Source organism: Pinus tabuliformis, chromosome 6 (genome assembly GCF_031772625.1).
Source record: "Pinus tabuliformis cultivar Carrire ecotype Pingquan chromosome 6, CPIR1, whole genome shotgun sequence".
Lineage (NCBI taxonomy): Eukaryota > Viridiplantae > Streptophyta > Pinopsida > Pinales > Pinaceae > Pinus > Pinus tabuliformis.
In genome coordinates, this window is record NC_142292.1 from 651,883,779 (window position 1) to 651,908,559 (window position 24,781).

Consider the following 24,781-nt stretch of genomic DNA (forward strand, 5'->3'; position numbering starts at 1 on the left):
AGGGGAAATTTCCTACTTTCTAGCAGCAGTTGAGAAATGTGACATTAAGGGCCAGCAAGCAGTTTCAAACATCCATCAAAGTTAAATTGAAGGGAACCACTTGTCAGAGAACGAGCTTTTTTTGTAATAAATGCTATTATCAGCATGATGTGGAGTTAGACTCCTAGTTGTCTTAGGTTTCTAAAACTTCCAGTTAACAGTTGTTGTATTTAATAGTTAGTTAAAGTTTGAATAGGTGTCATAGCAAGCAAAATTCGAGTTCCCCTCATGTTGGAGGAGAAATCTCTGCCTTGTGAAGAATTCTATATATAGGAGAAAGAGAAATGTACTTCAAGTTGGAAAATTATTGAGAACAACTCTCATATTCAGATTTATGTACAGACTTTGTTTTATAGTAATACCGTATTGGCCTTGCTTCTCAGGAATCATAAAGAATTCGATGTTCTGAATGTCTTGTGTTTTCTTCTTCCTATTATCTACAGTGTTATGAATGTGTGATCACTTAGAAATCACTTAAAGTGCTCTAATTTCCTGCATGCATTTGTAAACTGTGTTGGTCCCCTATGTGTTTGATATGTTCTACATATGTTGGATTCTGAATGCCCTGACTTCTATGCAAAGCTAACTTTACTGTCAATACTGAAGCATGTCTAACTCCATAAGCCCAATGGATACTTTCTAATTGTATTTCAACCTCTTTCATTTGTCATTTGTCTACTAGAGTTAGCCATCTAATCCATTATCAATATCATTAATCCTTTTGAGAGAGCCCTCTCAGGTTGAGGAGGCTAAGCCTCAGCCTAAAGTAGGTTTGAAATAGTTACTTAATGTCAACCTGATCACAGCAGCCTATCAGGGTCTGATTTTGAGTTAACAGATCACATCGAGCACCAAGAAATGAATCCAACCATATCTTGTAATGCACTGGCAGGAATTACCACTCCTCAAACTCTCAAGATAGAAGGACATATCAAGAAGAAAAAGGTTCAAGAAGTGAAAGATCAAATCGATCATCTAGAAATGAATCTGACCATATCTTGCAATGCATTGGCAGGAATTACCACTCCTCAAACTCTAAAGATAGAAGGACATATCAAGAAGAAAAAGGATCAAGCAGTGAAAGATCACATTGAGCAACAACAACAAGTTCTCCAACTCTTAAAAGATAAACGCACCTTGGCACATAATAGAATGAAAAAACAGGCAGATCAACATCGTAGCGAAAGAAGTTTTGATGTAGGCGAATGGGTATTTCTACGACTAAAATCATACAAACAAATATCCCTCAAGCAAGCTAAGAAGGATAATAAATTATCACCAAATTACTATGGTCCTTACAAGGTGATGCAAAATATTGGTACTACGGAATACAAATTTGAGCTTCCTGCATCTTCTCGAGTTCCCCCAATTTTCCATGTTTCATGCTTAAAGAAGGTTATAGAAAACAAGCTCCCAGTTCAAACAATATTGCCATAACTTGACGAGGAAGGAAAAATCATATTGGAACCTAAAGCAGTCATGGAAACAAGAACCTGAGAATTATGAAATCGATCAATTTTAGAGTATCTCATCAAGTGGAAGAACTTACCCGCTAAAGATTCCACATGGGAGGATGAGAATTTTATACAGAAGCATCCAAGAACTACTCAAGCGTTGAGGACAACACTTTTTGAAGGAGAGGGGCATGTTAATTCCCTATACTACTAGTGTAACCCCTTATTATTATTAGTGCAACCCCCTTATTAGATTATTGTGCCCATGTAGTCCTCATATTGTTATTATTGTGCCCCATAGAAGCCCACTATTGTTATTGTTGTGCCCTTACATTATTATTGTTATGTTGGCTCTGATTATATTATGACCCCTTAGACTCCTATATATAGAAATGAGTTCTTGTCATTTGTAACATCCAAGAATTGTTTATTTGTGTAATGTAAAGGAGGTTTCCCCCTCGAAGAGGCTGAATTCTAATGTGTTTATCTTTATTTTCTATCTTTTTGTGAGCTGGTTTCATAACAGAGTACATGGATGCAAGAAAGTCTTAGCGCTACTAGAAGTTGAAAGAAAGCGCAGGACTATAAACTACGTTGCCAAGGAAAATTTTTGTTGAAGAAAGACGACTGCGCGATGTGTTTGAGGAACGCGCAGATGGAAGATGTGACAAAGTAGCCGTGCCACAAGGAGGATTTTTGCGTAGCCTACCCAAACAATGACCGTTGGAACAACTACAGTTGATTTGACGGTTATTTTTCCGTTAAAAGGAGCAGGGGAAGTGCATTTAAGGTGGAAATTTGGGAGGATTTGCCGCCAAAATCACATTTATGGGCACAATTTACGGGGTAATGGATAATTTGAATTCAAATCAATTTATAAATATTGCACCCCACTCCAAATTTGGCCACTTTGCTTCTTGAGAAATTGTTATGTGTGGTTGCGCTTAACGAGCTGAGTGAATTTCTATATGTCTGGTTACCTAAGTTGGGCAGAAGTTGAGCAAGAATTCTTGAAGAGAGGGGTAGGAAATATCATGACTGTGACACTACCAGTCCCTACTACAACACCCAGGTCATCGAGGCCAAAACCTATTGCCTCTGCGGCAGAAGAGAAAAAGCAGAAAAAACCACAACAAGCCCGGTTCAGCAATCGTCATGCAAATTCATAATTGAGATCAAATAGAAGGGTCATATGGATAAAAACAAACAGCCTATGGAACCCTAGGACTTGGATGAAGAAGAGATAACTATGGGGATTGAAAATATCAGCGCAGAGGGCACAAAGCCAATTTCTCGGCTGCCACCATATATACCCCCAAGGAAATCAACTGCCAAAGTAACTAAGGACCCTGACTCATTGAAATTCAAGGTATTCATGCCATTGCTACTGAAGGAAGTACCTATTGAGGGTGAATTGTTGGCCTGGGTACCATTTCTGAAGATGGAGGATTGGGATTTGAGTGATCATGAGAAATTTCTGTAGTTAGAACCCAATAAATTCTTGAAATCGGTCTACTATGAGGAGGCAGGCATCACAAGGCTTGAACCAATGAAGTGGGCGGCTGGTATTGAGTGCGCAGGGTTGCTCAACATGTTGTATGTCCCACATTTTAGCCACAACATTATTAATACCATCTGTGTGTGTCAGTTGTTGGCGCTGGTTCATGATGGGTGCCTCTGGCTGGGAGGGCCCATCCCAATTGATGATATGCTGGTCCACAGAATCACAATGCTACCATATCAGGGTGCGAACCCCACAGATGCTTTTGTGGGGAAGTCACAGGAGAAAAATCTCACAGATCAGATGAAGAGTGACTTCGGGTTGGTGAAGAAGTCACAAGGCTACACCATTAGCTCTATATCGGATGAAGCTATGCGGTTTGCTGCACAGATCTTGGTAGGAAAAATAATGAGGAAGTGTCGTGCCGATGAAGTACTGGCACCAATGGTATCCTTAGCTGCGCAGTGTAGTTAGGGGGTCTAATTCAATTGGGAAAAGTACCTCTACCAAGAATTCTTGGATGATTGTCGCGAAGCCTAGGAGGACGGAAAAGTGTTCCACTATGTGTGGTTACTATTATTGATCGTGCTGATAGCTGGGAGGACGCTAGAGAATTCCCAGTGCCCAACGACAGATCTAGACTTGTGCGAGGCTGCAAAATTCGCCTTGTTGTGGGCAACAAAGGACCCTGACCGTATCATTGAAAACAAGATGTTCTGGGTACTGTTTGAATAAGAGTTGTGTATGGTGATTAACCAGAAGCCACAATTGTCACCTACTTTGTTCAAGGAATTTCGGCGCATTGCAGATGGAAAGGCCGATTTCCATAATGTATACATCTGCGCAAGGCATGATATGATGAAGAAATGGATGACGTTTCGATTTTTAGTCATCGAAGATGATATCACACAGTTAGTCATTAAGTGGCCGACTGACTGGCTTCTTCCCATGGTTGTTGTCGAAGGTATCATGGGGACTAGTGCCGAAGGCATAGCAAGCACGAGTAAACTAATGTAGAAGGAAAAGAAGAAGGTGACCATCAATATAGAGAAAAAATTTTGTGCAGGAACTAGAGGGTGAGCATGATGAAGAGACACATATCGAAGAACTGTATCAGGGTAACCGGGATAATGTTGGTTCTCTTTTATTCTTAAAAGGTGACAAAAGTCAGGTGTGGGAGGTGCACAGAAGAAGCACAAGTCTGATAAGATTGTCAGTGTGGAGGCCATGGTTCCCACTGAGGGGGACCTTGATGAGATTGGAGACACTGTTCGGATTGCGACAAAAGAAATTTGGGGTCATATTGAAGATTTGTACTAGTTTGTTTTGTCAAAGGTCCAAACAGGCCTCACAAAGTTGCAGGTTCAAGTGAGCTAGGTTCAAGCGAGTCGGTCTCAAGAGACCGTGAAGGCAACAACATCAGGTAGTGTGTAGTCGATCCTTACCTCAAAGCTCCGCGTTGTACCCCTACCTTATGGATATTTACATTTGAATGATGCCATGGAATGGGAGAGTGCCCAACTACCCAAAGATGTAAGCGTTAACCTCGCAGTGCTCCCCCTATCCACTTTGCATGAGATACACCAGGGTGTAGCAGATGAGCTTAAGGTGCGAGAGAGATAAGCTCTCATGGTGATCAAGGATGTGCAGATCACCAGTCAATAGATGTGTGACGAAGAGCACAAAGCTCTCCAGGACCGTGATGAAGCAATTGCAAGAAGGACACAGCTGGAGCAGGCCATTTCAAGGGTATGCAGTGAGCTCCTTGAGCTTCAGATTCAGTCGGAGGATGCTTCCGTAGATAAGGTGCAGCAGTTGGTAGATGCGTTTAGAGAATCAAAGGCACAGGTGGATAAAGTTCGTTTCAATCTGCAACTCCAAATTACTGAGCTTCAATTGAAGCTACAGCCCACCACACCATCAGAAATCAGAGAGCAATGTGAGGTTGCCATCAGAGCCAACAGGGCAAAGCTCGATGCTGTACTAAAGGAGTGTAGCTAGGTGTCTGACGAAGCTCTCGAACTATGGGATTTGCTGGAGGAGGACCCACAGGTGAAGAAGATCGAAGTTTCCATTTGGATAAGTAGCTGTAGTATCATGGGATAAAGACAATGGTGCATACCCTTTCCCCTGTGCAACGGTTCGCCCAATTGAAAGAGGGGACATCCCTACAAGGACAGATTGAGGATTTGTAGAAGAAGATGTAGATCATCACTGCATGAATGCATCCATGGGAGGAAGAAGCAGGGAAGATATCATAGATCATGGAAGGCACTCTTAAGAGTATGCAGCAGATGCAGCGGACCATCGGCTTAGCAGCAGATGGGCCAACTATAAAAAGTTGGTGGAAGAAGTGTGACAGGAAGTTGTTCAATGCACGGAGGCACTTCACCTAGTGAAGTCTTTGTTCAACAGCCTGAAAGAAAAGATCCATAGCGTACCAACGGAGTGACTCGAGGACGAGTCACATAATTGTGTTGGGGACCTATTGGGACGGGGTCCCCTGGGTAAAATTTTGTTAAATATTGTAAGTCTCTGCATTTTAAGGAGTGGAGGGCGAGTAGCGTAGGTCAAATAGGAGTGAAGGGGTTTAGGAAGGTCAAAACCCCTTATGTCTTGATATTGTTTTGAGATCCACCCATGGTTTGTGGAGCATGGTATTGTAATAACGAAGGATATATAAAGAGATGTCTTAGCAAGTCTAAGGCAGAATAGAAAAAGGTACTTCATGATGATATGATTTTTTGTTTGTAATTGTAGATCTTTTCTGTATTTTGGGTGAAGGGGAAGGCTCTTGCAGCTGAGTGTGTGGGCCCCTGCAGCTCTGTGCGCAGGGTGCAGCTGTGTGCGCAGGGTCTGGAAAGGTTGTAAGAGAATATCTAAAGTAATAGAAATACATTTGAAGCAAATATGTGTCTATTTTTATGCATTGTGTATTTTCTGTATTTACGCACAACTGAATGATATTTTTGTGTATTTTATCTTAATTACTCTGCGAAGATATGGATCAACTATTAGATGTGGTTTTATGCATGATTAGATAGTTACACAAAGTTATAACTTTCTTTAACTGGAAATCATATGTCTCATGAATAAGGGTTTGTGAAGGTCAGATCTAAACTAAATCTACAGAAAGCACCTCAAACCATATCACATAGCCTTCTGGATGTAGAAGCTTGGTTCTAGCATTCCCCAATACTACCTCTGGTGAGACTGCAGCCTACACTACGCGTGTTTTTAACGAAAGGGCTGGTAGTGTAGGGTTTTGTTGGTTAGCACAGCTAAATATGAACCTAGGTCCAAGCCCCCTCAAGCCAACAATGGACAAGTAGCAGGCATTAGGGAAGATAGAGGAGGTACGGGTCATCAAGATATGAAGGAAGGAAATGACAGTAGTTGAAGGGAAATAATGGAACCTGGATCACATAATCATCTGCTAGGAGACGAAATTTATGGGAAAGGATGTTTGAAGAAGTGGAGAAGGACAAAACATAGTGTGAAGCAAAACTAGAACATAACTATGGCTATAATGGGCCTGCACAGACCACATACAGAGGCAAATGAGAAGGAAGATGGTCCTATTATCGCATGAATGTACTACAACCGCATTGGTAAATGGAAGTTGCCGGAAATATACAGGGAAGGTACCCAAAGGATGGGGCAAACTGCACTGCTATGGGTTTTTCCTTTATATGTTAGGGAGGGGAACCGAATGGGATGCATAATGATAAGTTTGAACAAAACTAAAGGGATAAACAACAAGATAAATCATGTTTATCAGAGAACGGTGGCAACCAAAACAATTATGGCGAGAAATGGGGATAGTAGTCCTAGGGGGAGGTCGAGAGTGGAAGCTCAAAGTTCCATGGTTGGCAAGAGAACCAGAATGGAGGACACAGTGAAGGAGGAAGCACTCAACTATCATGCAAACGTCCCAGAGCGAGGCAAATAAGTTATTGAATTATGGGAAAATGAAGTGAGGCATTTGTGAAGGAACATCTCAGATGATGAAATCAAATTGAAGGTCGAATGGATAATAGACACATGGAAATATCGAATGAGACAAACGGTCTATCAAAGTACTTTAGAGACGACCTGACATGTTAAGACTTTAGTGGGAAAGCTGCAGGTGAAAGCAATGGAAGAGGATCCGACGTCAAATGGAATACCAACTGCATCTGAAGGTAATCGAGCAATGACTACGGGGGGTCGAGGAGGCACTCCAAAGGGTGGTGAATATAGAACGACTGCAGGATGATCGAATTAGAGATATGAACAAAATATTTTCAATCTACCTGAAATATATCCATAACTTGGATATTAAACTGGGGAAGGGACATGGAGACATACCCAAATTAATGAAATAAAAGGTCAGAGATGTAATTGGAGCCAGCGGTAAGCAACCGGTAACTTCGAGAGTGGCGACAGGCTGACAGCTACTTCAACAACTCCAGTGGTGAAAACTACACCTGCATCTGGATTAGGTGTGGCGGAGGCTTCATCATTGTTCCTGGATAAATGATCATGTTTCTGAATCTAATTTTGTTATATTTTTTCAATCGGCTGTGGGTAGGCCAGGAGGAAGGCAGTAACCCACCTGGCGAAAGGAATTTTTAATAATCAATATGAGTGGAAAAGTAGTGGGCATTAGGGAAGATCGCAGAGGTACATGTCTTCAAGATATGAAGGACATGATCGTAGTTGATGGGAAAGAATGGAACCTAGGATCACATAATCATTTGCGAGGAGATGGCATTTATGGGAAAAGACGGTTGAAGAAGTGGAGAAGGACAAAACACAATGTGAAGCAGTATTGGAACAGAACTACGACTATAATGGGCCTACACAGACCGTATGTAGAGGCAAATGAGAAGGAAGATGGTCCCATTCTCGCATGAATGTACTGCAACCACATTGGTAAATGGAAGTTTCTGGAAATAGACAATGAAGGTACCTAAAGGATGGGGCGGACTGCGCTGTTATGGATTTTTCCTTTATATGCTAGGGAGGGGAACCACATGGGATGCATAGTGATAAGTTTGAACAAAACTAAGGGGAGAAACAACGAGAGAAAGCATGTTTATCAGAGAACCACGATAACCATAATAGTTATGGTGAGAAATGGGGGTAACGGGTCGAGGGGTAGACCAAGAGCGAAAGCTCAAAGCTCCACGACTAGCAAGAGAACTAGAATGGTGGATGCAAGAAAGGAGGCAACACTCAACTATCATGCAACTGTCCCAGAGTGAGGCAAAGAAGTTATTGAAGTCTTGGAAAATTAAGTGGGGCGTCTGTGAAGGAACATCTTAGATGATAAAATCGAAGAGAAGGTCAACTAGATAATAAACATGGGGAAATCCCGAACGAGACAAACGATTTGCCAGAGAATTTTAGAGATGGCATGGCACGTTAAGACTTTAGCGGGAAAGCTGCAGGTGGAAGCGATGAAAGAGAGGATTCAACGTCAAATGGAATACCAACTACATCTAAAGGCAATCGGGCAACGACTGTGGGGGGTCGAGGAGTCACTCCAAAGGGTGGTGAACATAGAACACCTACATGATGATCAAATTAGAGATATGAACAAAATATTTTGAATCTACCTGAATATATCCATAACTTGGATATTACACTGCGACAGGGACATGGAGATCTGGCCAAATTATGAAATACAAGGTCAGAGAGGTAACTAGAGTCAGCGGTAAGCAACAGGTCAAGTCGAGAGCTAGGGAAACTGATTCAGCAACTCCAATGGAGAAAACTACACGTGCATATGGATCAGGTGTGGCGAAGGCTCCATCATTGTCCCTGGATAAATGATCATGTTTCTATGTCTAATTTTGTTATATTTTTTCAATTGGTTGTGTAGGTCAAATCATAGTAATATGATAATAGGAAAAACTGTACGTCTAGAACATAAAGTTAGATATTCACACAGACCTTCGGCAAGTTGTGAATGATTAAGTAGCAGTAGAAAAGTTAATTTTGTTGATATGCCTAGGAAATACCATAGACATAAAAACCTTTGGGAAAGTCTGGTTAAGTTCTGGAACAAGGCTATATGTTACTGCAGCTCGTCTGGTAGACCAGCGAACTATGATATAATTTTTTGTTCTATTGTAATATAAGAATTTTACTCTAACTTACAAAAAAAAAAAAATGGACCATTTTGCTAAATAAAATTTTTTTATATATAAATGAATGTTATAAATAATAATTAGGAACTAATTAGAATTGGAATAATCTCAAATCCCTAGGGAATTGGTAGGTGGGAAGCCACGTGGCACGAATATAATTTTTTAAATTTATTAAAAGTAATGGACCATTTTTCTAAATAAAATTGGAGTCGTCTACGGAGGCAGAGGAATTTCCCGGACGGCCAAAAGTGGTCGGAATTCGGGCAAAAAAATTTCAAAAAATCTTGTAGAGGTAGTGTTTGAATCATGTTTTTGATGGTGGAAATGGATTCAACACCATCAAAAACTTCTAGGGCACCTAAAATTATGAATTTTGACAGCTTTTACTTGGATTTACAAAAATCCCTGCCAATTTTTTTCAAAATATGACCAAAATTTCCATAACTTTCCGGGCAAAAAAACATTATTGTTAGACTATGGCAATAAAATTTGCTTATATATAAATGAATATTATAAATAATAATGAGGAACTTATCGTGGAGGAACTTATTAGAATTAGAATAATCTCAAATCCCTAGTAAATTGGTGAGTGGAAAGCCACGTGGCAAATCTAATTTTTTAAATTTATTAAAAATCAATGCAAACTAACAAACTCTGTAATACACTACAACTAAGCATATTCCCTTGATAATCAATCTAGGCCCTCAATTTAAAAAATTAAAAAAAATTCAACAAATCCTCATCCACCTTAAGTTGAAATAAAAAGCCTTTAGCAATTAATAATTAAATTAAAATTTCAAAAGCTATATTCCAAATTAGACATGTCTATTAATATAATAAGATTAGACATTAACAAAATCTTAAATTATTGATAATTAGAAGATTGGCATTAATCAAATCTTAAAGTATTTGTTAACCTAAGAGGTCCAGTATGGTAGAGATGTTGTAATGTAATGTTTAATATTTTGACTAAGTCAAATTAAATAAAAAAATTAATTTAATGTGATATTTTTATTTTACTTTCTCAAAATAAAATATAATAAAAACATATATATATATATATTGTGACTTATGATATTGAGAATCCAATGCTAAAGGGAACTAAACCAACCTATCTATTTTAACTCTAAATTTACCAATCTCTTTTAAAAAAAAAAAAAATAAATCAATTTATTCTTAAGACTCCTATATAGTTATTATATAATTAAAAAGACTCATATATAGTTATTATATAATTAAAAGATTAGTCGCCGTTTATGACGACTCCTATATAGTGATTATATAATTAAAAAGACTCATATATAGTTATTATATAATTAAAAGATTAGTCGCCGTTTATCACTTAATGGTCAACACGCATGTATATTTGTAATAATGAATATGGTAACCATAAATCCTTGTACAACACAAAATATGGGGTGAGAGAGGCTCGAACTCTCGACCTCAGGATTTCTCAACGGTTGCTATGAGACCTACGCGCTAACCAACTGCGCCACCACCCCAGGATGCTTTTACGATGTCGTTGTTTTAATGTGACCTTTTTAATCATACTGTTTGTTTTATTTGAAAAAACAATTTCGTGTTATTTAATTATCTTTTGAATCCCCTCATTGGAGACACACCACCATGAAAACGACTGAATTTTTTCTTATATACGTCATTTTATATTTTACGTTAAGTGTCGATATTGATGTATCTCACATACCAATACATGGAAAAAATAAAATGCAGTTCATTTTTTAATGGCGCAAAACGCAATTTGGGTGTTGTTATGGAAAAAAATAATTTCCTTTCGTTTAACACTTAGTTGTCTTTGGTGTGATATTTTGGAACTGTTTTTGTGGGTTTTTGTGGTCTAATTTCTCTGAAATCCGGTAGGAATTTATTGAAATCATAAGGATGATGGGTAACCCCTGCACAATCTAAATGCCTTAAGGTTTTGAGGGTGCTGAATCCATATATGAAGCCAAAAAATCAATTTAAATAGCACAAATCAAGATTTCACCTCAAATTTTTCCACCAAATTCTAGCACCAAAATGTCCAGAAATCACATTAAAAACAACTCCGTTTAAAAAAATCTTAAAATTAATATTAAATTTCAATGACTTTTATTTGTTAATACTCATCTTTCAAGGATAGAATTTGATTCTCAATGTATTAATAAAAACTTTTTACAAAATTCATGAGCATCAACATTATATCATAAAAAGTCAATGACTAATATAAAGGCCACCCATATTATAATATATGTTTGTGATTATGCTGGGTACTCTTTCCTTCTATTATTTATCTATTTATTCTTAAATTATTTAAATTAATTTAAATTTTAATTGAAATTATTAGGATTATGTAACTTTCCTTATTATGTTTTTAATTTTTAGAATTTAGTAAACATGATATATAAATAATAATAATTAGGTTTAGAATTATTAATTTTTTCTTGTTAACTAATTAACTGATTATTTGGTATATATTTAAGTTTAATTCTTAATATAACTAGCATTTGCACCACATGTTGCAAAGGAAACGCCGTAAGGCATAAATTCGAGAAGAACGGAACTTGATATTGCAAATTATCATCAAATGTTGGTAGCAACATCATGATAATCTATATGAAATCAATAGAGTTGTGAATTTATCCTTTCATCCACTAGTTCTTAGATAAGTTGTCCACTGGTCATCCTCGTCAGCTCTAGATGTGATGTTAACACAACCAATTTAACAAAATAGAATTAGCTAGACCCTCTTTCCAACCACAAATTTGACAAGAATCCAACAGGAATTTCAGGCACAATCAAAGTTCTCTATGGTGGAATGATTCCATTGGTTTGTTTTGCCCAATTTTAAATTAAACCAGATCATCTGAAACAGAGTTCCAAATCAATCAACACTCTGACTAAATTGTACATCAGACTTTGGAAAGGGAGGGAAAAACTTTTTAATAGCTACAATTTCCCCTGTTTCTAAGCATTTCACCTGTACAAGTACAAATTAGCTTGCCCTTAATTTCATTAATTTAAAAATAAACAACATAGTTTGACCTTGTCAAACACTAACAACAATTTAACTAATTTCTAACAGATTTCTATCTAACCATTAAATATAGAAACCAACTAATCACCCAGAATTGGTCAAACAAGTGAGAGAAACTAACTAATCACCCAGAACAAGTGAGATTTCATTTTAACAGTTTCATCCATAACTATGCAATCCAAATCCAAATTTTGCTATGTCTTTTGTTAAAGTAAGGCAAGAATAGTACAACAAAACCTACAACTCTCACAATTACGATAACCTTGCCATTTTATAAACCACTCCACTGAATTGTAATGCTTGATTCCATTATGTAACATATTGATGTAATGCACACACCTAGATGAAAATAATGTGATTCCAAAGTACGATAAATGATAGAAAATTGACCTAATTTTGACTCGCTGCATGATTTCATCCTTTGCACATGCCCTGACAACATGTTAGTTTCATCCTTTGCACTTGACTTTGACTAACACGTCTCTTCTGCAAATCCACATTGTTAGTTTCATCCTTTGCACTTGACTTTGACTAGCACGTCTCTTCTGCAAATCCACATTCATTTTTTGCTAGAACGTATAATTCAAAGCCATACATAAATAGATTAAGATAGAGAAATACAAGAATATCATACCCAAAGCTAGTAAAGGGTATTCTCAAACATACTAAACAACTCCAATATAAAATAGCGATAATAGAAACAACCTTGAATTATATTTCCTAACCAAATAACTCAGCAAAATATCTTATAATAAAAACAATAGCGATAATAGAAACAACCTTGAATTATATTTCCTAGCCGAATAACGCAGCAAAATATCTTATAATAAAAACAACATAGAATTTACGAAATATAATTAAAATAATACTTTGAAATTTAATTTAAAATTTCAACCAAATAACATTATATTGTTTTGAAAACGTTTAAAAACATTTATTGCAACATGTAAATAAAACACATCATATCATCTAATAAAATTATGATAAAAGAAATCTAATATTAATTAAAAAACATCTTTAAAATAGAAACGGCATTATTACAATTATTTATTTTATATTCATTATAAGTAGTTACAACGTAGGATAAAAGACAATGAAACTATGTATGTGTAAAGGCTTTGACACTACAATGTCCAGCCACTGAATAGTGGCTTGCAATTTCACGTACAAATAATATTGAAACGTGTCAACGTGGAAAAATTCCAAAGCTACGGAGACATTGCAATCTCTATAGTATATATCACTGGAAGTTATAGGAATCCACGGAATGTTATTTTTGGCTCTTCAATCGAATGGCAGATCCTATTTCAATCATCGAACATCAAAATCAATGTCTCATAATGTTACGAACGCCTTACGGTCTAATTAGTAATCTATTCAGTTGACATCAATAGTTTAAACACATTATTTGATTAATTAATTAATTAATAAACTTTAGATTCTTTTCCAAGTATTTCATATATAAGTATTTATGTGAATTTATATACATTTTTGTGGGTATTAAAAAAATGATAATACATATATTATCACATATACATAGATGTAGTAATCAAACTCATTATTTAACTTATTATCTATTTAATTAATATTTTATAAGATTCCCTATAGCATTATGAGTTTAGTTGTAGTTATATGAAGATAAATAAACAAGTTAACCGACTATTTCATTATTTAATTAATATTTATATTTGTATCCTAGTAATTAACTTGTTAGTATCATAATTTATTGAGTTGAAAAAATATAATGCTTAATTGGTTACATTTAAATAAACTTTGCAATCATATTAACTTATTAGTTAACTTAATATTTATTTCATCCTATAATATTCCCTATAGTATTATAAGAGAATAAGAAATTATTTTTATCTTTAATGTTCTTAGTTCATATAATTTTAATTAAATAAAAATAGTTTTATTTATTTACGTATAGATTTAAATAAAATAAATCTAACAAATTAACTAACTTATTAAATAAATATCTAATTCTTCCCTAAATCTTGATCGGGTCAAATATAGTTGTTGCCTAGTCAATTATAGTCGTTCTCTTTGGTCAAATTAGTTATTTCTTTCTAGCCGTTGGAATGCTCGATCTCTCTATTTAATCTTTGCCAAGGTTTGGTTCTTCATCTTGTCCTGACGATGAACCACACTTGTTGGTTCGAAACACGTTGACGAATGAATTTCGATGTGATTATCGCCGAAACCATGTCTCAAACACTTGATAATGATCACATAAGCCTTATTTCTATAATCATCATCATGTTCATAGGAAATAACCATATAATTGTGCATGCCAAGAACATTTCTAACCCTTGTGTTCTACAATAAAACATGTAGAAAGAGACAAAAAAGAAAATATGAAAGTCCAAAAAGGGGCCATGAAAGAGGTGATATCCGAAGCCTGAGCCGCACCAATTGATATCATGTTGTGTTTGCCCCAGTGCAATACAAAATTCAACACACCATCAAGACTAAGTTGTATTGCACCAAAAACAAAAAATCAAAATGACCAAGTATAATGGAACATCAAGAATAGAAATAATGAAACAACGACTATAAGATAAGAGATAGTTCCGGTCCTCTGGCAGATGTCACAAGTAAAGTGAGAATAGTGAATCACTCTGAAAGGGAGTGTGAGGCTTTCCTTTAATAACATGTCTACATTACTATTCAGCTCCTGGTGTACATGAGTACAAGTAATCCTTTGAAAATGTGTATTGAGAACCCAAATACACTACATTCAATTGATTAACTATGGAGGGGTGAAGGTCGTGTGTTTAGATGCCCAGTCAATAATCGATTGTGACTCCCCCACAACATCCAAATTCTCAATTTCTAGCTAATGTGCACAATATAGAAGACCCCAAAGTGCCAATACCTCAGCTCTAGAGTTGGATCCGAATCCACCGAACCATTTGACATTGTAATGTGGATATGGATGTAATGTGATGAATGCCCCACAACCACACAATTCATTCTTACCAGCCCCATCGAAATTTTCATGAGGGGAGATATGAGTAGGTAGTGATCTGATCTGTCACATAGATGAGAAACCAACATGTTAAACCAACTTCCCTGTAAAAATCCGCTATACATACACATGTATTGGGAATAAATGGAGATGATCCTTCAAATGTTAATTTGTTACAACAGTTCCAAATACCCTATAAGATGTATAAAGGAAGTGGCCCATATGCCCTTTGACTGTAAAACTAGTCATGTATACTTCCTTGACAATGATATGGCCTTGTAACAAGTTACCAACCCATGTGAAAGTGCCCTCATGGTCGTAAAGTGAAATGTGTGCCAGAGTGAGATCATGAATATACCGATCCAAGCGTATGCCCAGATCACCATATAAACCAAGTTCAAATTCCTTCATCTAGGATGTATAAAATGTATCATTATGGATAACAATCTAACTCATGTAATATATTCCCATGTCATGTACGAGTCTGAGTAATTCCATTGGAAGAGTATGATATCCCTAATATCCATAGATGGGATCAAGTCCAATCTCATCATTCGCCGCATTGCCTACTTTCCTCCTGATGTTGCCCAAAATCCAAGGTCTGACCTGCATGAAGCTTCACAATATATATGAAGTGGTACAAGGAATGTGTGCACCCATCTTGATCCAATGTATCAAGGACCGATTGTTGAGGTATTTGTACTTTATGATGCGATTCCAAATACCATCACCAATAAGTGCACGCCAAAATATTTTCAATAGGAGTGTCCAACTCATTCTCTTAAGATCCTTGATACCCCAACCACCTTTATCAGTCCTCCATGATATAACCTAGAGACGAGCCAAATGGAATTCGTGCTATCAGAAGTTCCAACCCATATAAATCCAGAGATAATCGAGTTGATTTGATTGGCGATATTTTTTGGTAGAGAATAAATATGTAACCAGTAGATAGATATACTTTGTAAGATAGCCTAAACCATAATCAATCATCCTCCAATAGAAAACCATCGATGAGACTAGGTAGATAAATGATGTTGTAACTTCTCAATCAACAAGAACCAATCCCTAATCCCATATCTATTAGGTTTAATAGTAAAACCAAGGTATTTGAAGCCAGAGTCTAAGGATACACTGTCTACAACAAATATACCCACAATCTACAGAACTGCGACATATTCTAGGGAGGAGGAGATAATATTAGATATAGTATTGTTCATGATAACTCTAGTCACATCCCAAAATAGACAAATGATTTGTTGCATGTTGTGCCACTTTGCCACATATAGATCACCAAATACAAGTACATCATCCACGAAAATGAGGTGTGTGACCTCAATATACCTAAATATCCTCACACTTGGAAAAACTCCACTTAAGTGAGCATCTGATATTAATTTTCCCAAGTCCTCAATGACTAGGAGGAAAAGCAGTGGTGATAAAACAACCTTGTCGAAGACCTCGAGAAGCATTGAAGAAGTGGGTGGGCATACTATTAATCAAGATTGCAAAGTTTGCAAATGATACAAATGCCATAATCCAAGATATAGCCTTGAAGGAAAGACCAATCTTATGTAGATCTAGATGTAGAAACATCCAGTCCACACAGTCAAAGGCCTTGTTAAGATCCATTTTAAGAAGAATACTTTATTTTCTTAAGTTTGATAGTTCAAATACAAGATGTTATGGCTATTTCCCTGAGATGGGATTTTTATGATAACTTAGATATGTAATTTATTTTGAGAGATCTTGTCTGAAGAGGTGGGTGCTAATTAATACTCACATTTGCATATATCATTATGATAGTGTAGTATCTCTTAGTTTTAAAGTTTTAAATTTGCATGGAGGATGTTTGAAATTTTAATTACTTAATTATCAAAATTTATGTTTTTCGAAATATAATTTGTAACATCTTAGTTTTGACTCCTATAATTAGCCAAGTGATATAATATGTAAATTTTGTACATTGAAAATAATAAATGAAATATATTACTAGTTGTAAGATGGACATGAATTGAGTTAGAGGGGACTATGATTACACAAGAGAGGTAGGCTGAAAGGGGGTCTAAGGAGAAATCCACATGCATATAATTCTATGTCATTTTTCTGAGCAATTATCCTTACCATATCATCTTCCTTTGACTTATCAAATTTTAGTCACTGAATGCATGTGTGAGGTTGGTGGAGGATTCACCTATGCCAATTATTGAAGCATGTGAGTAAATACACTCATGTAATAGGTGGATGAGTATTGGACAACCCCCTCTGGCTAGGAGGGCCAAAAAAGGAAAAATAATTGAAAAATCATAAAAACATCTATGAACAACAAAGAAAACTAGCATATCATTGCTGCAAATAAAAATCATTGTTGTTGCACCTAAATCGAAATTGGAGATAAAAAAGAGAATTCATCGCACAAGCTGCAAAAACACAAGGATGCTTGTAACCACCCCTTCCCATATTTACACAATTTCATTAGCATGCCAGGGTAAACATGATACGAAGAGTTACTATGACATGATCCAACCTCCAACCTCCAGTTAAGGAAGTGGGGCCTTAAAAATGACCACAAAGTGAAAACTCACAAAATCTCTGAGGGCTACAGGACACTCAAAGGCCAAAGGACCACCCCAAGTGACCAAACCCTGAATTGGGGCTCTTTTTCACTGACCTAGGCCTCCAACCACATGAAAAACATTGCCTCCATGTGGTTGTGACCCAAATAGCCTAGTTTAGAGGGTGTGGTATCGAGATCTAATCCACCTTTCCAGGGAACCCTCCAGACCACTTTTGAAAACTGCCCGAGACTTCTAAAAATCATAAATGACATAATGAAAAAAAATTCAATATAAAACTTGAACAAGAATTGACCTAGGACATGCCTAATCCATAACCGACATTTCGTCAAACACATGGAAAACATGTAAACTACAGGTCATGAATTCATATCTGATTATAATAGTTTGAGATTCATATGAGAATCAATAAGAAGGCCATATTCCCTCTCCACATAGATGCAACAACACTTATTATTCCATACATTCATCAACCAATCAATAACTAAATAATTCATGACAAGAGCCATGGATAATATGCATCATATAACCAACATATAACCAAAAAATAAATGGCATAGATACCATGGAAACTCAACCATAATATCACCAATATAATCACTACAAACGCTTATATATCACAATAAGGAAATGTCTCATATTAACATGTGAAAATACCAAGCAAGTCAGGGACTTCCACATACCACCTGACCAAAGATTTGGTTGAACCAAATCTCTCTTTCAAGCAATCACCCCTGCGCCATATTCCAAGCATGAATGTGGGATCTCGTGGATTAAACTAAAACCAAACCAAACCAGGGCTTCTAGAGGCCAAACCACCTCAACCCTCAACCACAGTGATTCCACTTCCATGGTTGGACATCACTAACACTAACCAAATTAGTCTTAACCCAAGCTGTTTAGGGCTCTAGGAACTAGTAAATCAATGCACAAACTTCCAAGTCTCTAGAGCATTTGTTCCAAACATGGCTCCAGGAACTAGTAAATCAACCCACCAAGGGATCCAAAGTGTTTGTCCCAACGTACGAATCCAGGAACTAGTAATTAAACCCAAGTTGTTCTAGGGATTCCAGAGCATTTGTTTCAACCCACAACTATAAGGAACACAAGCACCAATCAGCAAAAAAAAAAAAAAAAAAAAAAAAACAGTGGAAAAGCCCACAACTCCATGTCTATCCAGAAAATGGAAAGGCAAGGCTAAAACTGTAGAAATTCTCACTATAGATCACCTAATAATGCAATATACTAAAGCAAAATACTAGATCTACTTCTACAAAAAACTTGCGGAAGCTTAATCGATTTTGAGCAAGATCAAATAGAACACATATAACAGATGAGGAAGAAACAATAACACATGAACACAGAAGAATACTCTGGGGAAAGCCTCAGCTAAAACCCCACTATCTGTATTATCATACAAGTGGAAATATCTCAAGATTACACAAAGCTTTAGCTCACAAGCTATCCAACTCTCAGTACAATCCCTCACTGCTGCTCATAGACAGAATAGACAACACATATGCCTCCCTTCAGTCCTCCAAACCTCCTATTTCCTTGCGCAGTTTCTCCTGGGTCCTCAAGCTGCCACCTGTGTGTAATAATCCCTCACACACTGCTCTAACCTCTGAAATAACTATGCAATCCTGAAGGATTTAATTCCTTCTGCATGGATGAGTTTCCTTTATAGAAAAATTCCTCCAACTGATAGTACACTATCCCTTCCTTTAATCTCAACTAGATCTCTGTCTGAACTGACATGCACGAGTTATTTATGAGAGAATATTCAGTTATCTGAAGTACACTAGTTGCATGCATGCATGCATTGACTAACTGAACTCACAATCAGTTCCACAAACTGTTGGAACTAATCTAACTAGACTTAACTCAGTGAAATGAGCTAACTAATTACAACTCAAAGTACAACTCATCCTGATTTCCTTAATTAAGGGATAACTTCCTCAATCAAAGGGATAACTGTTGCATGTCTTCACATAGACTTCATGTTTGATTTTCTCTAACTAATTAACTCAAGATGAATTAATTAATTATTTTACAAATAGCTGCTGAGCTCAAATTCGAATTTAATTCACAATTTTAATTCAGGGACTAATTAAAATTGGAATCGATCCCGAAATGCTATTTATAGCATATCTATTTTATCATTCCTTGTTGTTATTTCCAACACTGGTACTTGAAATGCTATTTATAGCATTTCTTGTTGCTATTTTCAACAAAAACAACTGTTAATCTTGGAAAATATCCATGCCAATGATAACACATAACTAACAAATCACATGCATATACCATGCATCCAGAAATCAGGAACGAAGTCACACATGCAACCTGTTACCTGCAAAGAAATCTAGTTGTAACTACTGATCCACATGTTCCCTTGCACTTTCCTTCTTTCCTACTTTCTCCAAATCCAATGTATGCCAAAGAGCTCCAAGAATGCTCCAAGATTTCTCTAAGTATGCAAGAGTGTGAGATAATAAGAGTATGAAAGAGAGCTCCACCTAAAATTGTCAAAAGGGTCAATTGACAAAAGCAGTGAATTGATCCTCATAAGCCTTTTTATCATTAAGGCCTTTATTTTCTTCATTTTCCTTTATTTTTGCTTCAATTTCCCTCTCATGCAAATTTGTGTCTCTTCACCTTCCTTTTCTCCTATTTTCCTTTATTTCATAAATATAATGCCAATTAATGCCTCTTTACCTTTGCCAATGCCTTTTCCAATTTCCATAGTTGTTAATTAATCACCAATGATACTCATCTATGTTTTTCCCAACATTCAACTTGGAATGTGTGTCCCATGACCTTGGTCTTATTTTATTTACATGGAAAATCAATCAAGGGCTATTAGAAACCCCTCCTCCTTAGGGGAACACCTTCCTCGGTGTTCTATGACACCTATGACCAAAAAACCATTGAAAATAAAACATATTTCCTATGAAGCTTTATAACATAGCTCTATGCCGTATTTACAATGAACAACTACTGCAAACCATGACCAACATAAAAATCATGAAAATCATACTACTTATTGGAGCTTTATAACACAACTCATTGTGGTATCTACAACAACATCCATATATACATATACATATACCAAAAATCATTTTCTCGAACCAATAAATAATGAAGCATACATAACCTTCATTTGATCAACCATCTCCCACATAGCTTCATCGGGCCCAAAGTGCTTCTACTGCACTTTAACCTACTCAATTTCTTTTTTCCAGAGCATGAGTTGTTTCCATTGCAATATGTATTGTGGTTATGGCTATAGTTATCCCTTTCATTCCACCTGCAATACAAACTAGTCAATCACATGATCAACATCATGAACACACTTCTTAAGTAATGAAACTTGGAAAACATCATGGACTTTCACTGTTGGAGGCAGTGCAAATTGGTATGTCACTGGTCCAATCCTCTCAAGAATCTCAAAAATCCCACAATATCGAAGTGCTAGCTTGGCACATGACCCAATCCTCAAGGAGCTCCTCTTGGGGTTGATGCACAAGTACACATGTTCCTCAACCTGAAACTCCTTAAATACCCCGTGTTGATCTACATAACTCTTCTGCTTTTCCTGTGTTGCCTTCAAATTCCTCTTAATAACCTTTATTTCTTATTCCATCTCTTCCAACATATCTAGTCCAATAAACACCTTATTCACTGGATCACTCTAGCTGATAGGAGTATTACAACTCTGCCCATAAAGTGCCTCAAACAAACTCATCTTCAAGGATCCCTGATACCCATTATTATAAACAAACTCTACTAGTGGAAGATACTCTTCCCACTTTCGCTGCTGATGCATGACATACATCCTCAACATATCCTCAAGGACCCTGTTCAACCTCTATGTTTGCCCATCTATCTGTGGATAATAAGCTATACTAAAATTCAACTTTGTCCTCAAACCTGCAAAAAACTCTTTCCAAAACCTAGAAGTGAACTTGGCATCACTATCTGATATAATCTTCTTAGGAACACCATGCAATCTCACTATCTCCCTGATGAAAATCTAAACTACCTCACTAGCTAAATTCATAAACTTAATTGCAACGAATTGAGCTACCTTAATTAACTTTTCAACCACAACTATAATAAAATTATATTGTCTCGATGTCCTCAGAAAACCTATAATGAAATATGTGGAAATGACCTCCCATTTCCACTCTAGAATTGGAATCAGTTGTAGTAAACCACCTGGATAATTACACTCCACTTTTACCTACTAACAGTCCAAACATCTAGCAACAAAATCAACCACCTCTTTCTTCAAATTTGGCCAATGATAGAATTTATTAACTATTGTCAATGTCTTATGGTATCCTGGGTAACCTGAATACGACTTAATATGAAACTTCCTCAAGAAAAGATTCTTGAGCTCACTGTCATCTAGTACATAAATCTTGTTCCTTAATCTAACCAAACCATTTTCCGTGAGATGATACTCCTCATCGCTATCGCCTTCACTCTGCTACTATAACTTGTGCCTTAACTGTAGATACATGTCATCATGTTGTTGTCCCTGCGAGAACCGCTCCTGCAAGTTTGTCCCATAAGAACTTGTCATCACTTAGGTTGTTCCCCAAAAGCAATGGAAAAGGGAATATGGCCGAGGTAACCACTAACCAGTCTTTTAGCTGCAGATTCTAGCCAATCTGCAACCAGAGAGGGCTCTCTCTTTATAATTTAGCTTTGTTTTGCTATATGTTAGGCTAGTTATGAAGTACAAGTATTTGTTTGGTGTTTGGAAGGTGACATTCAATAAAATGGAGCTGCAAAGTATAAGAAGTTTAGACCATTGGGTTAAGGGAGTCAGTGAAAATGAATTTCTGGGTATGGTTTCTTAGGAAAAAGGAGGAACTACAGAGCAAGATAATTAAACATAGAACAATTTTCAAGCTGGAATAAGATGAAATGAAGTCAGGAAATGAAAGGCAATTAATAATCTTTCATTATGCTAACAAAGGGAATGTGTATGAATATTACCAAGGAGCAGTTAAGAATTCCTTAATTCTATTCAGGGTGTAAGAACCAGGGAGACATGAGCAGTCAAGAATTCCTACCTATGCTAGTCCTGAAGAAAACATAAAAATTGACAGGAATTGAACACAGAGTACAATAAAGTAAATTCTGGGCTATTCTTTTTTCCTACAATTCAGAACATGATATATAGATGATATATAAAACATAGGAACATTAAAGCAAGAGTTAAAAAGACTTATTGATCCATGAGGTAACACGAGTATTCTGTAACATATTCTTCTGCCATTAATTCCACAACCAGCAAGTTCATCAGCAAAGCATTCCAACAATCTTTATTCTGAAGAGTTCTCAAATTTACAGCGCAGGTCCAGAATGATATTCACCAGCGAACCCCCAATACATCTCTAGAGGAGTTATTTATACAAAAAAGAGTTACAAAATATCTCATAGAGAAAATATCAAGCATTAACTTTATCTATCTACTTCTTCAAAGAAATGACATTGAAAATAGAGCATAATGAATGCAGGAGTAATTTCCGCTATGCTGGCTGCCTTAGGTGGTCTGATATATTTGACTTTTTGACTCAACAAGTCGGCTGGTAGCTGTTCCTTTATTTCGCGTTCCTACGTTGCTGTCCTGGCCCTTTCATCTGTGCCTGATTCCGCTTTAATGCGTTCTGGCGTGCCTACCTTTTTCTGTTGTTTTCATTCTCATAAAGTGTGGCATGTACATTGAATTTGATTAAATGCAGATAATAAAAAAAGGAAGAGAACCAAAACTACCTTGGCAAAACCTCTAACATGCCCTGCCACCATTGGTTTGTTGGTAACTGGTGTCTTTGTAGTTTTATTAATGTTTCATCAGCTTTAGTATACCTGTAGTAATTGGGCTGGACTTCAAAAAGATGTGTTATCTCATGTTCAATGTAGAACAGACTTTCCAATTTGTCACATAAGCTTTGTCCAGTGGGAGGTACTATGTCTTCTGAAGTGCTTGATGATGTTGTAATCTGATTGGTAACATATGTATTCACCCTGCGAGCATATTTTTCATGTGTCAACAGCCTCTGATTGCTGGTTAACAAACTGGGTAGACCCTTTTTCTGTAAGGCTGTAAACTTGGCTGTAAAGGAATTTATTTCTGTCTGCATCTCTTGGCACTTTCTCTCCAGATTTTGTACAAAATTTTTCATAGTCAGCACCTTTTTAATTGTCAAAATGGTACCTGTTCTGTCCTTGATATCTAGAGCTTCCAGTTGCTCTCTGGTATGAGTATTCAAAAAATAAATTAGTCTATTGGCCTGTTCGGGTTTGTTTGCTAATAATTCTTTGGCCTTTTGAATCTCAACTTGAGCTATTTCTATCAATTCAATTTTCTCATGGATTGTTTGAATTGTTCTCCATTGATCAGTGATGGACTCGCCAATTTTAGTCCACAAAATTGTTTTGATCTCTGAGAGAGTTTTATGAAGAGTAAGGTCTTTCTCCAAGGATTTTACCTTATTTTCCAAGGCCTTTACTTCTCTTGTTTTCTCGGCCACAATTATTTTGGATTTATCATAGCTTACCTCCAACTTGGCCAATTTTTCTTTGGCTTCCTTTAGCTCTGCCATTTGGAGTTCTAAGGCCTTTATTTCCTTCATCATCTTTTCCATGCTTATGCTGGTATATGGTACTGTTGTTGTTACTGCTGTTGTTGATGTAGTTCTTGGTGCTATTGATGCCGGATCAGTAGGAGGGACTGCTATTGTGACTGTAGAAGGGGCAGTTGTAACAATTGGAGCTGTTTGAGATGGCTGAGAGGCCAACTCTCCCTGTTTTCCTTGTAGTGCCTCCTCCAATGCCTTCTCTGTTTCTACCAGTCTCTCATTCATCCTCATCAGTAAACCCATTGTGTCATCCTCTGCTTTCTGTTGTGCAACTTCTGTGGTTTGTGGATGCATTGTGATCGACAACTTTAATTGCTTTTTGAGGGTTGCAATGTCTTCTTCTTTCTTTTTTATTAATGCCTAGATGCCTTTGGGATCCTTGGGATCATGTCCCAGCTCTATGATAATTTCTTCTA

At 36.7% G+C, this 24,781-nt stretch overlaps 1 non-coding gene across 1 annotated transcript; it reads right to left on the reverse strand.

The window, feature by feature from the left end:
- Positions 1 to 10,545: 10,545 nt before the first annotated feature.
- TRNAM-CAU (transfer RNA methionine (anticodon CAU)) lies at positions 10,546 to 10,633 on the reverse strand. Its single transcript is given in 2 exon segments — positions 10,546 to 10,581; positions 10,596 to 10,633. It is a non-coding gene; the product is annotated as a tRNA-Met (tRNA).
- Positions 10,634 to 24,781: the final 14,148 nt, after the last annotated feature.